We start from the raw sequence: 13997 nt of genomic DNA, 5'->3' as shown, positions 1-13997 counted from the left end.
AAATATGACCAACCATCAAATTATTTGATTTTTCAAGTTGCGCTGTTGAACAAATTGCAAAAGAGTTTCGATGTTATGTTGTCAGATAAATTATCTACACCATGTGAAAATTTGATTGATCTATCTTGCGTAGTTTTTGAGTTACACGAGCTCAAAGTGATAGTGTCGAACCGACCCCCCCGTCCGCAAGTCAACTGGCCAAAATACGTCACAGGATAAAGGGTTAAGAGAGTTTCTAGTATCTGTTTTGATTAGCTTTAGTGCACTAAATGTTCTTTCCACAGCCGCATTTCAAAATGGTAAACTTGACAAGACAGCAAAAAAGGTTTTCAAGTTAGGATACTTGTCAGCGCCATCAGGAGTTTTGCTTGTGCAGACTTTGCTCCAATAGTCTTTCCATTCTGACATCTTGCTTATTGAATCCACAAACACATGTGATCTCCACTCTTGTTCTAGCCTCTCTTTATCAAGCACTTCTGACAAATATGGAAGTTTCCTTACAATGGTTGAAAGAGATGGTGGTTTTCTTGCAAATGCATTAGCTGGCATAAGACACTTAACAATGTCAAGTATTTCCTGATCAAAGTTGAATCTTTTTTGTATTTGTATAGCAGCTTCTACCAAAAAGTTGCGACAGTCCATCATAAACTGCACTATATCACTTTGGTTAGCCACAGCTTTTAGGCCATCAATGGTCTTAGTAGCTGAGGCTCCAATATAAACATCTTCTACTGGAAGGTAGTTATATGTATAGAGAGGCTGAAGATCTTTGACGTCTGTTTCTCTTACATATTGGGGATCCATGTAGTCTGACATAATAGATTGAATTAACTCGGTAAGTTCGGACTTTAACATATGCAATAAAGGTTTCTCGGACTGAAATAAGCGATTAAAATTGTTGAGCCGTTCTAACTGAAACAATAAAAACTCCAGATAAGCTTTTGTGAATTGATTGGAGAGTGAACAACAAATTCTGTCGCAGGAGTATGTTGGATCCTCAACTGCTAAAAGTGTAAAATATTGCTGAAGAGGTATTAACTGCTCAAGTAGCCGCTTCACACAGACTTCCAAAGATAACCAACGTGTTTGTCCAGGTGACAGTAGTTTGTGAGGTTCCACATTAAAAAATTCCTGAAACTCCTGATAGCTGGCTTGTCTTTTTAAAGATCTAAAAATGCCAAAAACATTACAGCGAAGTTAATCATTTTTATTTCAATTCCGTGTCATTATAATATGTACTTAAAGGCAGTATAAGAGTTGTTATTACAGTATATAATGGGAGGTTGAAGTGGTCACTAAATAAAAGCGAATGCACTTTACCGCATATAAATTCTTTGCGTAATTGAAGCGATAATGTGATTTGAAATATTGATTTGGGTGAAAAATGCCACTAATGGCCAGCTTTCATTCATCTATTAAACCAGATTCCTCTATGCCAAAAGGTAAGGCATTTCATTTAGAAAAACGAGAAATATATTATATATATTGTAACTACCTGTGAAAATGATTAAACACATCTCTGCAAAGGTCTTCCAGGCTTTTTGGCAACTTGAGGGCAGCATAAGAGGAAACCAAATGAATTAAATGACAAGAACACTTTATAATGGATATATACATGAGGAATGTCATCTTTCAATAATCTTGACACTGAATTATGTTCCCCAAACATAACATTGGTTGTATCAGAACAGTAGCCAATTATATTTTCCATTGGGATGTGGTAGATCTTGAATACATTCTTTAGACTCTGGTATATTCCAACTGCAGTACCTTCTGTTGTTTCAACTATGTCGACAAGCAAACATTTAGTAGTGAAGAAGTCGATGTCAAAAAATACTGCAAGAACGGCAAGCTGCTTTTTTGTGCTGACATCTGTAGTTTCATCGATAATGATTAATGATGCTAAATTTGTTTTTTTGAAGTTTTTCAACCATTTTTTCATGTAGTCAAACCCTAAACATTGTCTAATAATATTTGTTGCCTTCTGTTTTCCAAGTTTAATGCCAGTAACTGCATGTTGCTTTGGAAACAAATGCTTGAGAAGACCAACAAGATCTTCTGCCAATGTTATTGATAAGTTGTGCTCAGCGATAAATGCACACAATTTTATTTCAATGTCATTAGATTTAGTGTCATTATTTCTTTCGAACATTGCCGAGACCCCTACAGTGTTTCTTGCCGAATTAAACTTAGCTTGATGCTTTTCTGTGGCAGCGTGCCAAATTAACCCTGTTTTGGTACAGTACACAAAAGTTCCACATACCGTACTTTGCAATATGGTTTGCTGTCTATATTCAATATCCAGCCTGAAAACCGCTTGTCACTGTCAGTTTGCCATCCTTTAACAAATTTATTTTTGTATGCAGTTTTGGTTTTATTTGATGCACTAACTTTATCAACTCTACATCTTTTTTCTCTCTCTTCATCAGTAACATATTCACAATCATCTGAAGCTGATGAAAATTCAGGCCTAGGCCTATTCATGCCTATTGTTTATACAGTAGAACTCGGTTAATCCGGATTCGATTTGACCGGCGATTTCATCCGGATTAGGCGACGATCCGGATTAACCGATGACGGTTCTATCAAGCCTGACTCATTTGTACTTCCAGGTTCATCCGGATTAGGCGAAGATCCGGATTAACCGAATCCGGATTAACCGAGTTCTACTGTAGCTCAATATGTCGAAGCAACGTTGTTTTACTAGAATAGTAGACTACACATATTTTACAATAACATGGTTTACTTCCTTTGTTCACTGTCCAGCCAAAAAACTGCTTGTCAGTTAGTTGGTTCTGGGACATTTACCACCTGGAGTCCTGGACATCATTTACCAATTACGGTGTCGGTACCACTCTAATCTTTCCCACCCAGACTCCTAACTTCTCTCTAACACTGAAAATGTACACGTGGTAAATGTCCAGTAACGAATTATCGTATCCAATATCCATCCATTAATAAATTTATTTTTTGTATCTAGTTTGGTTTTCTTTGCTAACTTGTTCAACTCTATAGGCTAGGCCACTGGCGCCGACTTACGGGGTTACAAGGTGGCCACGCCACCCCGTAACCGCTGTGACGGGGTGGCAGCCACCCCGTTTAGGTTACATTACTTACTGCAAATAAATGTAATTTGAACGGACGTTAACTCTTTTTTTGATCATTGGTTTTCGCTTCAAGTCAACGTAAAGCAAGAGGTGAACCAATACAGTATTGCGAATAAAATGATTGTTTTTGTCACAAGCATGATACTCGCGTAACATCAAGCAAGCTACGTGAAGATTACGCAACACGTGGCTACGAGTTTTTTCCTTGTTGTTGCAATCGTTTTATTTGTTACTTGTCATAAGTCATTGTTACATTTGTTAGGTTTACAAGGGGATTTATTAATCAATAAAATACGATCTTTCCATTGCCTCCCTCAAAAATCTTTTTTGAAAATTTTTAAACTGCTCATGATATCGCTATAAATTATGCCAGCTATAAAATATTTGGAAATAAAATTATCTCGATGATTGATAGCTCCACCCCCTAAATAAATAAATAAATATCTATTTTCAAATTTCATTAGCCTAAAAAAATGCAATTTTTGAAACTTTTTGAGTTTTATTTAAAAAGTGCACTTAGAAAAGTAGCAGTTTTAATGTTCTGCAAATTTACACGTTTACATGATTCTATTCGAGGAAAGCTACACCCCCTGCCAATTCCCAATAATAAAAGCAACCTTTTTCAATTACTTAAGATTTTTCATTTTGAATTATTTTCCGATTTTAATTGGAGTGTACTGTTATCTACTTCTACTTCATGCTTTAATTTCTACTTTGTTATCTATTTCATGCAGTAATATTGCGTGTCAATGCGTGACAAACTGTGAGGCGGGAACTTATTGGTCTAACATAGGAGTTGCTTGTTACATCATAGAAAAAATCACAAAAAGTCGTCCTGTAAAAGTCTGAGGCGGGAATTTATTGGTCTGACATAGGAGTTGCCTGTTACATCATAGAAAAAATTACGAAAAGTTGTCCAGTAAAAGTTTTCGCCGACATTCAAGTTTTATTCAGCTTAAAGATGCCACCGAAAAAGCGTTTAAAATTGCAGGTCATTTTTTGTTGCGTCTAGTCAGGATTTCAGCCAGCACGAAAGTGACCAAACGCCTGAACGAAAGTGTGCCACTGCCAAAAGGCGTTAGCACGATCAGGGAGGTGGAAGAACCGAGCACGAGCAGGATAATCGCTGTTGAAGGGAGAAAGCTATCAAAAATCGTGGGAGAGCGAATTCCCGTGGCTAGAATACGATAGATGCAATTGCAAAGATAGAGCATTCTGTCCGATTTGCAACTGCTTGATCTATTTGCAAGCAATGAAACCATTTCATTACTGCTTCCAACGTGGTCTGCAATGTGAAAATATACTTATCGTTGCCTTCCACCACCTGCGAGGCGGAGCGATTGTTTAGTGCACTCAGGCGCATAAAAACCTACTTGCGATCTACCATGACGCAACAGCGATTGAACCACATCCTAATTTTAAATGTTTATCAAGCAGAAGCTTCACAGTTACAACTTGACCAGTTGATTAACAGTTGGATTGACAGAGCTGTTGTTCGCAAAAATACTTCTGCCAAATGTTAAGTGTCAGAGCAGCAACGTAACAATAAAATTTACGACATACCTCCTGTGCTTTGTTTTAAAGTTGCTTTGTAAATTATTGAGCTACAAATCAGGTGTGAAAAGACAATTGCATCTACGAAACACGCTTAGTAAAAATCAAACAAAAACATGCAGTTTGAAAGTTTTTAGGTTGCCATATTGTGCTATCCGCCACCCCGTGCAAAAATAAAAGTCGGCGCCTATGGGCTAGGCTATCTCTTTTTTCTCCTTGTCAGTAACATCTTCACAATCATCTGAGACTGATGAAAAACTTTAAGATACTAGGCCTATTCATGATACTGACTTGGTCTGACTGTGTACACTATACGGTACATATCCTACACACAGCCTAGCTAGCTCTAGTATTATCACGCCATAATGGATTAGCATAGGCTATAACTAACTTTTCTAAACCGGAAGGATACCACTAGCCTAAGCTTATCATGCCACTGTACGTCGAAGCTCACTAAACTTTTTCATTGCTATTCAAATTCAACCGTAAATCAACGGACTACCAAATTTTAACTAAAAGAATTAAAACTAACTCCTCACTGAACTTACGTCTAAACTCCAATTCCCAAAATGCCAGAATACAAATCAACCAAGCGAGAAGCGACGGAAAGGCGAGAATGGGTGAAAGAAAAGAGAATGAGAGGGTTTCCGGATGGCGAGTGGCGACGGAAACCAGCTGATCAGCGTTATTCCAGTCGTTTTTAGAACTTTTGAAAGGAAATATGAATAAAATTTTCTTTAAAATTGCTAAAAAGAACAAATCCCTTTTTAAGACAAAATTTCCTTGTAAAATTGTTAAAAATCCTGAAAAAATCCTTCTTTGCTTCAAATCCCTTTTTTATCCTTCAAAGCGTTGAAAAATCCCGATTTCGGGATAAAATCCTTCAAGTTCAAAGTGGAAGCACTGAACATGAATCTCCTCAAGCCACAGTCGCTTTGTACAGTCTCCAATCACAGTTCAATTTCTCCACGCCTTCACATTTTTATCAGCAATTTGTCTACAAGTCATTTCTTGCTGACTTCAATGTGTGCTCTCAAAATGAAAACAAAAATATTCTTCCCCAACCTAGCCTATACCTAATTCCAAGGAGTTTTTATCACTGCACATTTTCTTAGAAAATACAATGCCATATGGCATGAAAACCGTAAAATTGAAAACGTTTGCAAAAGCTTCTTTTCCAGTTACCTCGCGCTTGGTTCAGCTTGCTATAAATCACAGTTTCATTTAGGCTCCTGTGCAAAATCCATTTTTTTGTGAAATTGAGGAGAGATGATAACAAATCAGCTTGCATGTTGATAAAGAAAGTAGACTAAAGCAGATAAAAACATTAAATAATAGGCTAGCCTCATTAAATTTGTTGAGGCCAGTCGTCGTTTCGTGAGAGCATCTTGTGCCGAGGGTAAGCTATATCCTTTCACTTCCTCATGTTCACGATGTTCCCAGACTACACTGAAAGACTGCTAGAGAGCCCTAACAGCATTTTGTCTCTGTATGTTGTGGTTTCTAGATTGCCATGGTACGTACCGTACTATTCGTATTGTGTATAGTTGTACCCTACTATTCTCGCAATAGACGAAACAAAAGTTTTCTCAGCACCACCTTCACAAGTAGAGAAATAAGCCATTTCCCATTGGTGCATGGTTGAACGGAAAAGTCCGACGCCCATATGGAGACAGTTGAGGCGTACCAAAGCCTGTCTTAGTGGTGTCAGGCCGGTGGGACGGTTGTCGGCATCGGTAGTGAAGACTGCGGCACCAAACAGGTGTAGGCTACAGTACTCTGCTGAGGAGTAGACAAGGGCGAGGGCTACTACACGGTACGCAAAGTGTCAGCCCTTGCTCGCCAGCTGGAGGGAAAAACCTAGAACATCACACAACTAAGGCGAAAGAGAAATTGAAAAAAAAAACTAATCGGGAAAAAATGATGGTTTGCAAAAATGAGAGAATTGAAAGTAGTTACTTTTAGCGCCAAAAAACTCTCTTTCGCAAACCATCATTTTTTCCCGATTAGTTTTCTTTTTTCAATTTTCTCTTTCGCCTTAGTTGTGTGATGTTCTAGGCGTTACCCAGCTGGAGCCTGCCAAGTGGTAGGCACTTTTACGTATTACACTGCCCGAAGAGGTAACCGCAACCATGCGTAACGTATATGACATTACTGGTGTTTTAGTCACAAATTTTCTCATAAACTCCATTGATTGCAGTCGCTACGATTCTTCTTGCACTCAGTTCAGTTGCTGAAGAAAAAATAGTATTAGCAGAGGGTGGGAATCGAACCCATATGCAATCGAAATTACTACTCCTGGATTTGTGTCCTGGAGTAATCCTGGAATGTGTTGCCCTACACCACACACCAAAAGCCGAACCAGCGCCGCATGATCTTGAGTCGGGCGCTTAACCACTGAGCTAAAGGGGCGGACAGTCTAGGTGACTAGGTGACGCTGAATGGAGAACAATCCTTTTAAATGCAATGTTCAAGCGCAAGTGTCCTACAAGTGAGCAATTGTGAACTGAGCAAATGGCAGTTGAGCAAGTAGCAACTGAGCAAGCTAAAGCTTGTCATGTCACATGTCAGTAAAATTTAATTAACAAACGATAACCAAGCAACTAGGCCTAAATCTTATTTGCTGGCTTGGCAGTATAGCCTAGTTGCCTGCTTGCCGAGTTGAAGCACTTGTTGGAGTCGTAGCATGCCAAGTGGTCTTACGACCTCAACCACACGCCAGAAAACTCGAATCAGCTCTGCTTAACCAACTGAGCTGTAGGCACATTCAATATTTCTGTGTGGTCTTCAAAAAAATATAAACTCATTTGGAGGATAATTTTCCAAGTTTTCAATCCAGGCTTTCTCTTGTTTTTGTAACTCCAAAGCCGGCTCCAAAGTTTTCTGATTATATTTTTCCAAATAGCCTACAGTGCCTTAAATTGTTGGCAGCAGTGGCCGAGTGGTTAGCGCGTTGGGCTCGCAGTCGAGAGCCTGCATGTTCGACTCCAGCCACCTGCACTTGCTGTTGTTTCTCTGGGCAAGAAACTTTACGATAATTGCCTCTACCCAGTGATCGATTTCGAGTAATGGGTAGTACCAAATTTAAGTCATAAGTAGAGTAGACAACCGGAAAATCAGACATTGCTGTCGGCTGCAGCGTGGGTCAGGTGTATGTCGGAAGGCGTACACCGATGCATAGCGCTCAAGTCCGCTTTCCCGCAATGCAGGATAAAGATAAACAAACAAAAAAACAAAAACAAAAAAAAAAAATTATTTTAAATAGGAAACAAAATTCTTCACCTGACTAACATCAACCTTAGAGACTTTGTACATTAACCCACAGTAGCTTATCAACCAGAACAACTCCTCTCGGTGTGCTTTTTGTTGTGGTATGTTGTGTGTGCGTTGATGTAATGAAAAGTATCCTAGTCTGTCTTTTTGCAGTAAGCTATTGTGTTTAATGCTGTTGTTTAATGCAAGATTGTCAATATTTCAATATCATGAAATACGCAGGCTAGCCTACTTCTCAAATAGCAAGCATATAAGAAGATGCTTATAATTTCTTGAAAATGAAACTCCTTATCAACAAAAGTCTTTAAATCTGAAGCAATTGTCGATTTTCTTTGCAACGTAGTCAAGTTTTCATGTGGAATTTTTTTTCGAGATAAAGTTTGTAAATCAAAGTTGTAAAAAAAAACGACCGACTAAGACTTTATAAAACACGATGAACAATAAAATTTTTGTTTGCAATACATTTTTTCAAAATATTGCTTCTTGATCTCAATATTGAGCTCCAAACCTTTACCAAACCATAGAAATTTTTGCTTTGTTCAGTTTTGTGAAAGTAGCCGTTTCAATTTTGATTACAAATTTAGTGAGATGATTTTTTTTAATGAAAAAGAACAAAATTTCTGAAAAACCTAGCAACTCCATAGAATCTGGCAATACTGAAGCCGGAGTCGATCGGTAGGCACTTTAACATGCAGATATCCAATTCAGCCACGAACCATCAACCAATCAGGAGTTATGCTGTTCATGACGCCATCAAGGTTGCATTTCTCGGAACAAAGGAAAAACGCAACGTCCCATCACTGCTATTGCTCTTTTTTTCTTCTGTAATTACCAAACAAAGTTCAAAGTAATAATTATAATCAGCTCTCTGGCTGAATGCTGGAATGGTCACCATTGGACGGACAACGTAACATCTGATGGTTCGTGGTTGAGTTGGATATCAGCATGTTAAAGTGCCTGGCGAGTCGATCAGTTAGGCCTATAAGGAGAGAAATAGTCGGCAGCAATGGCCGAGTGGTTAGCGCGCTGGGCTCGCAGTCGAGAGCCTGCATGTTCGACTCCAGCCACTTGCACTTGCTGTTGTTTCCCTGGGCAAGAAACTTTACGATTATTGCCGCTACCCAGTGATCGATTTCGAGTAATGGGTAGTTCCAAATTTAAGTCATAAGTAGAGTAGACAACCGGAAACAGACATTGCCGTCGGCTGCAGCGTGGGTCAGGTGTACGTCGGAAGGCGTACACCGATGCATAGCGCTCAAATCCGCTTTCCCGCAATGCAGGATAAAGATATGAAAAACAAACAAACAAACAAATCGGAGTCGTATACTATTCCCCGACTCTACAGCCCTGGTGGGAAGGCAAGTATTGAAACCTGAAAACCGACAAATTTATCACTGTTCGTACAACAACAAACCTGCTTTAGCGACTTGGTTTAGTTTTGAATCTTTATCCTCGGACTGACAAAGCCTTGATAGGTTATTCCAGGTAATTTCGCATACTTGTAGACTGTAGAGGCTTTTGAAGCAGGGCCTGTTACCGAGATTGACAGAGTCGAACAAGCGACGCTTAATCTTGAAGCTTCTTCGTTCACGAAGTCACGCGCTAACCAACTGAGCTATCGGTGCGGAGGATACTTTAGAAATGGTTACCCTAGTGCTAGTGGGTGTTCATATTCTTAACTTTCTAAAGCAAATTCCACATCAATATGGTTCATGAGAAACATAAACGATATTTTTATTTGCATAATAATAACTCATTGAATTCATAATCATAAAGTAGCTTAGGCCTACGCTTTGTGATGTATTTAGCGGAGGCCTTCTTGTGGCCTTTTCAAATAAAAGCGTAAGGTTGGATCAGCATGCAATTTGAGTTGGACATAGCTGGACTGGTAACTTAAACACTTTCACGTTAATAAATAAAGGAAAAGATTACACAACGTAAATAGAGATCCAAATAACTTACATAAAAATTACGATAACGTAATTTCTTTATTCTTCTCTTGTTAGGCAATGAATATTTTTTTTATTAAAATCAAAGTCATTTTGTTTATCCCTGTTGGCAAGATAGAGTAAAACTACGCAAGCAAAGAAATAGATTATCATGAGACAATGATCCCAAACACACTTCTTCAGCGACAGTTCTCTGCTTTAACCATAGGCGTAGACAACCAAATGAATGAAATGACAACAGACTACTCCTGCATTCCACACGACAAGCCGTGGTAGGCCAAAACATCTTTACCAGATCAACGGCAAGGTTGGTAGTAGTTTACGTCAATATAAGTAGATGGGATTAAGAGACTCTTCTTGTCCGAAGACAAATGTTCCCCTCACAATTCAATGCAATTCTGATTCAGTCGTTCTAGCAAGCGGACGTATTTTTTTTTCTCTGATCAAGCGACCGCATGGTTTGCTAGCTTCTCTAACAGCACGACAGGGAAAACAATTAGAAAGCCACAAGCATTGTGCCATGTCGCAAAAAAGCAGGAAATCTAGCACAGAGCAAGGCTCATTTGAAAGTATTGTTAAAATGCTGGAGAATTTTGAGAACAAGTTCACCAAAAAACTTGAAGAAATCGAAAGTAGACTTTCGGAGCAGGTTAGGATTCAAATGGAGTCTATAGAGAAACTGAACAGAACTACTACTGCCCTAGAAGTTAGAATTTCCTGCCAAGATTCACAAATTAAAGCGTTAGAAAACTCAAATCAAGCTCTAGAACTCGAACTCAATCAATTTAAAGAAAAAAGTCGAAAAGAAACTTTAGCTAAGGAGCATTACGAAAAACGGCTGAACATCTTAATCCACGGAATCGAAGGAGATAAAGACGAAAAGAAACACCAAACAACAGAAATCGTCAAACAACTTTTAGAAAACACCCTTGATTGTAATAATGTTGAACTGCTGGACTGCCACAGGCTGGGCTCTAAACAAACTTCAAGTAAGTCTAACCAACGACCAATCATATTCAAAATTTCTAGTGTGTTGGTAAAAGATAAAATCTTTAAGTCACTAAAAGTTCTCAAGAGTTATAATCAACGACAGAACTGTAAAATATTCTTCACTGACCATCTTCCGAAACAAATATACTTAAAAAAAAAGAAATTGCTCCCACGATTAAAGGAAGCTAAAGAAAATAATGAAAGCTTCAAGTGGGTTACCTCGCCCGGTGATATAAATCTTTATATTAACGGTAAGCTTGTGGATGTTTAGTGTACCTAAGATTTGTGTTTAGTGTATAAGATATGCAACATTCACTCAATTGCATCCCATAGCAAAATCAGTTTGTGAAACTAAGCAAGTGTGTTTCGCCTTGGTTTTGAGAACCTTCCGGCGCTGCAAGCACTGATTGTTTCCTTCGGTGCCGTAGGCATTGTTGGATTCCTTCGATGCTCCGGGCACTAGTTTTCTTTCGGTGTTTGTGGGCACTGGTTGATTCTGTCTTGCTTTAAGTGTAGAAGCAATGGAAATCATTGACATTATGTTTGTAAAAGAGTTTCCTTTCAATACTCCGGACATTTCATTCAACGGCCTAGTTTTGTAGACACGAATGTGTACTATACTTCTTTATGTTCCATTACCCTGGCATGAATAGCCTATGCATACTTGCCTGCGAACTGTAATTAACTTCTGCTCTCTCTGTGTTGATTTTTGTTAATAGTAACATTTAATTTTTTACAAAACCTTATCATTTGTTTGCTTGTTATTTGTCTAATGTCTTTCACTCATGCATCTGCGTGGATTCTTAGTGATAATTCAATTCAACATTTGGCCTTCCGCAATGCCACGTGATGCTATTCTTTTGCGTGCTCTTCATATCTTGAATAAACCCTGCGTGCTGATTACCGCGTCAAACTGTGCTGATCTACATATCTCGTAATTAACTGTACCAATAATGACATTTCAGAGACCCATGTGTCCTCGAGTCAGGCTGCTGCTCTTGATTCAGACGCAGAAAATGCGTTCTACCTATGCGATTCTCTTAATCGGTCACTAACTCGCAACTTCAATAACTGCGAATACCACAACATCAACTCTCCTACTTTTGAGACAATTCGTAGTGCATCATTATTCGTTATTCATGTAAATATCAGGTCATTACAAAAAAATTTTGACTCTTTGTACGATTTTCTTGCTAACTTCGACAAACTTCCTGATGTTATTTGCATAACTGAAACTCGTATTAAAGTCACTCCTCTGTCAAATATTACGCTACCTGGGTACGAGTATAAATACGTTAACTCCATTACTTCTGCAGGTGGAGTTTTGATTTACGCACTAGACAAATATAATATCACACCCTTGAAACCTTTTGAAGTGCCTTGTGTTGACTGTGAAAGCTTATTTGTTAATATAAGTAACACCACAACAAGCGCTAACATGAAAATTGGCGTAGTATACCGTCACCCAAACACCAATATCCAACGTTTTGTTGATGCGCTGGACAGTGTGCTAAGTAACTTAAACAAAATGAATCAAACCTACTATATATTAGGTGATTTCAATATCAATATTTTAAACGACGTTCTCCCTTCACCGGTCACAAATTATCTAAATATGCTAAACAGCAATGGTACTTGCCCTATAATTACTCAGCCAACAAGAGTTACTGATAAATCGTCAACACTAATTGATCACATTTTATCGAACGATGTTTCTCATTCCGTATTACCTGGAATAATTAAGTCTGACATCTCTGATCACTACCCTACTTTTTGTATAATTTCCCATGTTGACAACTCGCATCAACACAAACCTCGTTTCTACAGAGACAAGCGTAACCTTGATTCGGCTTCCTTCATTGAGGACTTGAACTCCCAACTAGGCACGTTTCTGTTGGGTATTAAATCATTACAACCTCAGGAACTGGATTATAAATATAGCGAACTATTACAGATTTTAAAAAACGCAATTGACAAATACGCTCCACTGAAAAAAATGTCAAGGAAAATGTGCAAGTTAAAAAGGAAGCCGTGGATTACCAGTGGGTTGTTTACTTCAATTAAAAATAAGCAAAAAATGTACCAATCGCACTACCTGAAAGGGAATCAAACAGACAGGCTAGAGTACAAAAAATACGCAAATAAGCTCACTAAATTGAAATACATTTCCAAGCAAAATTATATACATTCGGAAATTGAACTGAACAAATCTTCCCCACGTAAAGTATGGGAAGTCATTAACTCACTGCTGCCAAATAAACAAAAATCAAAGCAAACAATCAATTCCATTAATATTGATGGAGTGTCATCAAACAAACCCATCGAAATGGCGAACCAATTCAATAAATTCTTCTGCAACGTTGGAAAAGAGATCTCTGACAGCGTTCCGCTTGCCAACGATAACAACTTCACATCCTACCTTACAAACCACGTTCCTTCTTCTATTTTTCTTGAACCAACGACTGGCGATGAGGTACTCAAAGAAATCCGAGCTCTAAAACCCAACAAAGCAACTGGCTACGATGACATTTCAGCATATTTCATACAGATCGCCTCCGTGATTATTGCCCTGCCCTTCTCAAATCTTATTAACTATTCCTTTCAGTTCGGTATTTTCCCTGATACATTTAAACTTGCCAAAGTTGTACCCGTCTTCAAATCTGGAGACAAACTTGAGGTAAATAATTATAGACCTATCTCCCTTTTATCGTCTTTCGAAAAAATTTTGGAAAAGCTCATATATAAAAGGGTCTCTTCCTTTCTAGACAAACATTCTGTCCTTGCTCCTACGCAATTTGGATTTCGGTCTGGCTCCTCTACTTCATATGCCGCTATTGATATTATTAGTGCCACCTATGAACACGTAAAAAGCAACCTGTACACAGGTTTGGTTCTCTTGGATCTCAAAAAAGCCTTTGACACAGTATACCATCCCATTCTACTATACAAACTCAACCACTATGGAATCCGAGGTACAGCAAACGAATTATTCTCCTCCTACCTAAAAGACAGAATGCAGTATGTCGCGATTAATGAACAGGAATCTGAACAGAGATGCATAACACACGGTGTACCTCAGGGTTCAACGCTGGGTCCATTACTGTTTTTATTGTACGTAAACGAC

The sequence above is a fragment of the Aplidium turbinatum genome, chromosome 5 (genome assembly GCF_918807975.1).
Source record: "Aplidium turbinatum chromosome 5, kaAplTurb1.1, whole genome shotgun sequence".
Taxonomy (NCBI): Eukaryota; Metazoa; Chordata; class Ascidiacea; order Aplousobranchia; family Polyclinidae; genus Aplidium; species Aplidium turbinatum.
Note: the sequence above shows the minus strand (reverse complement) of the source record.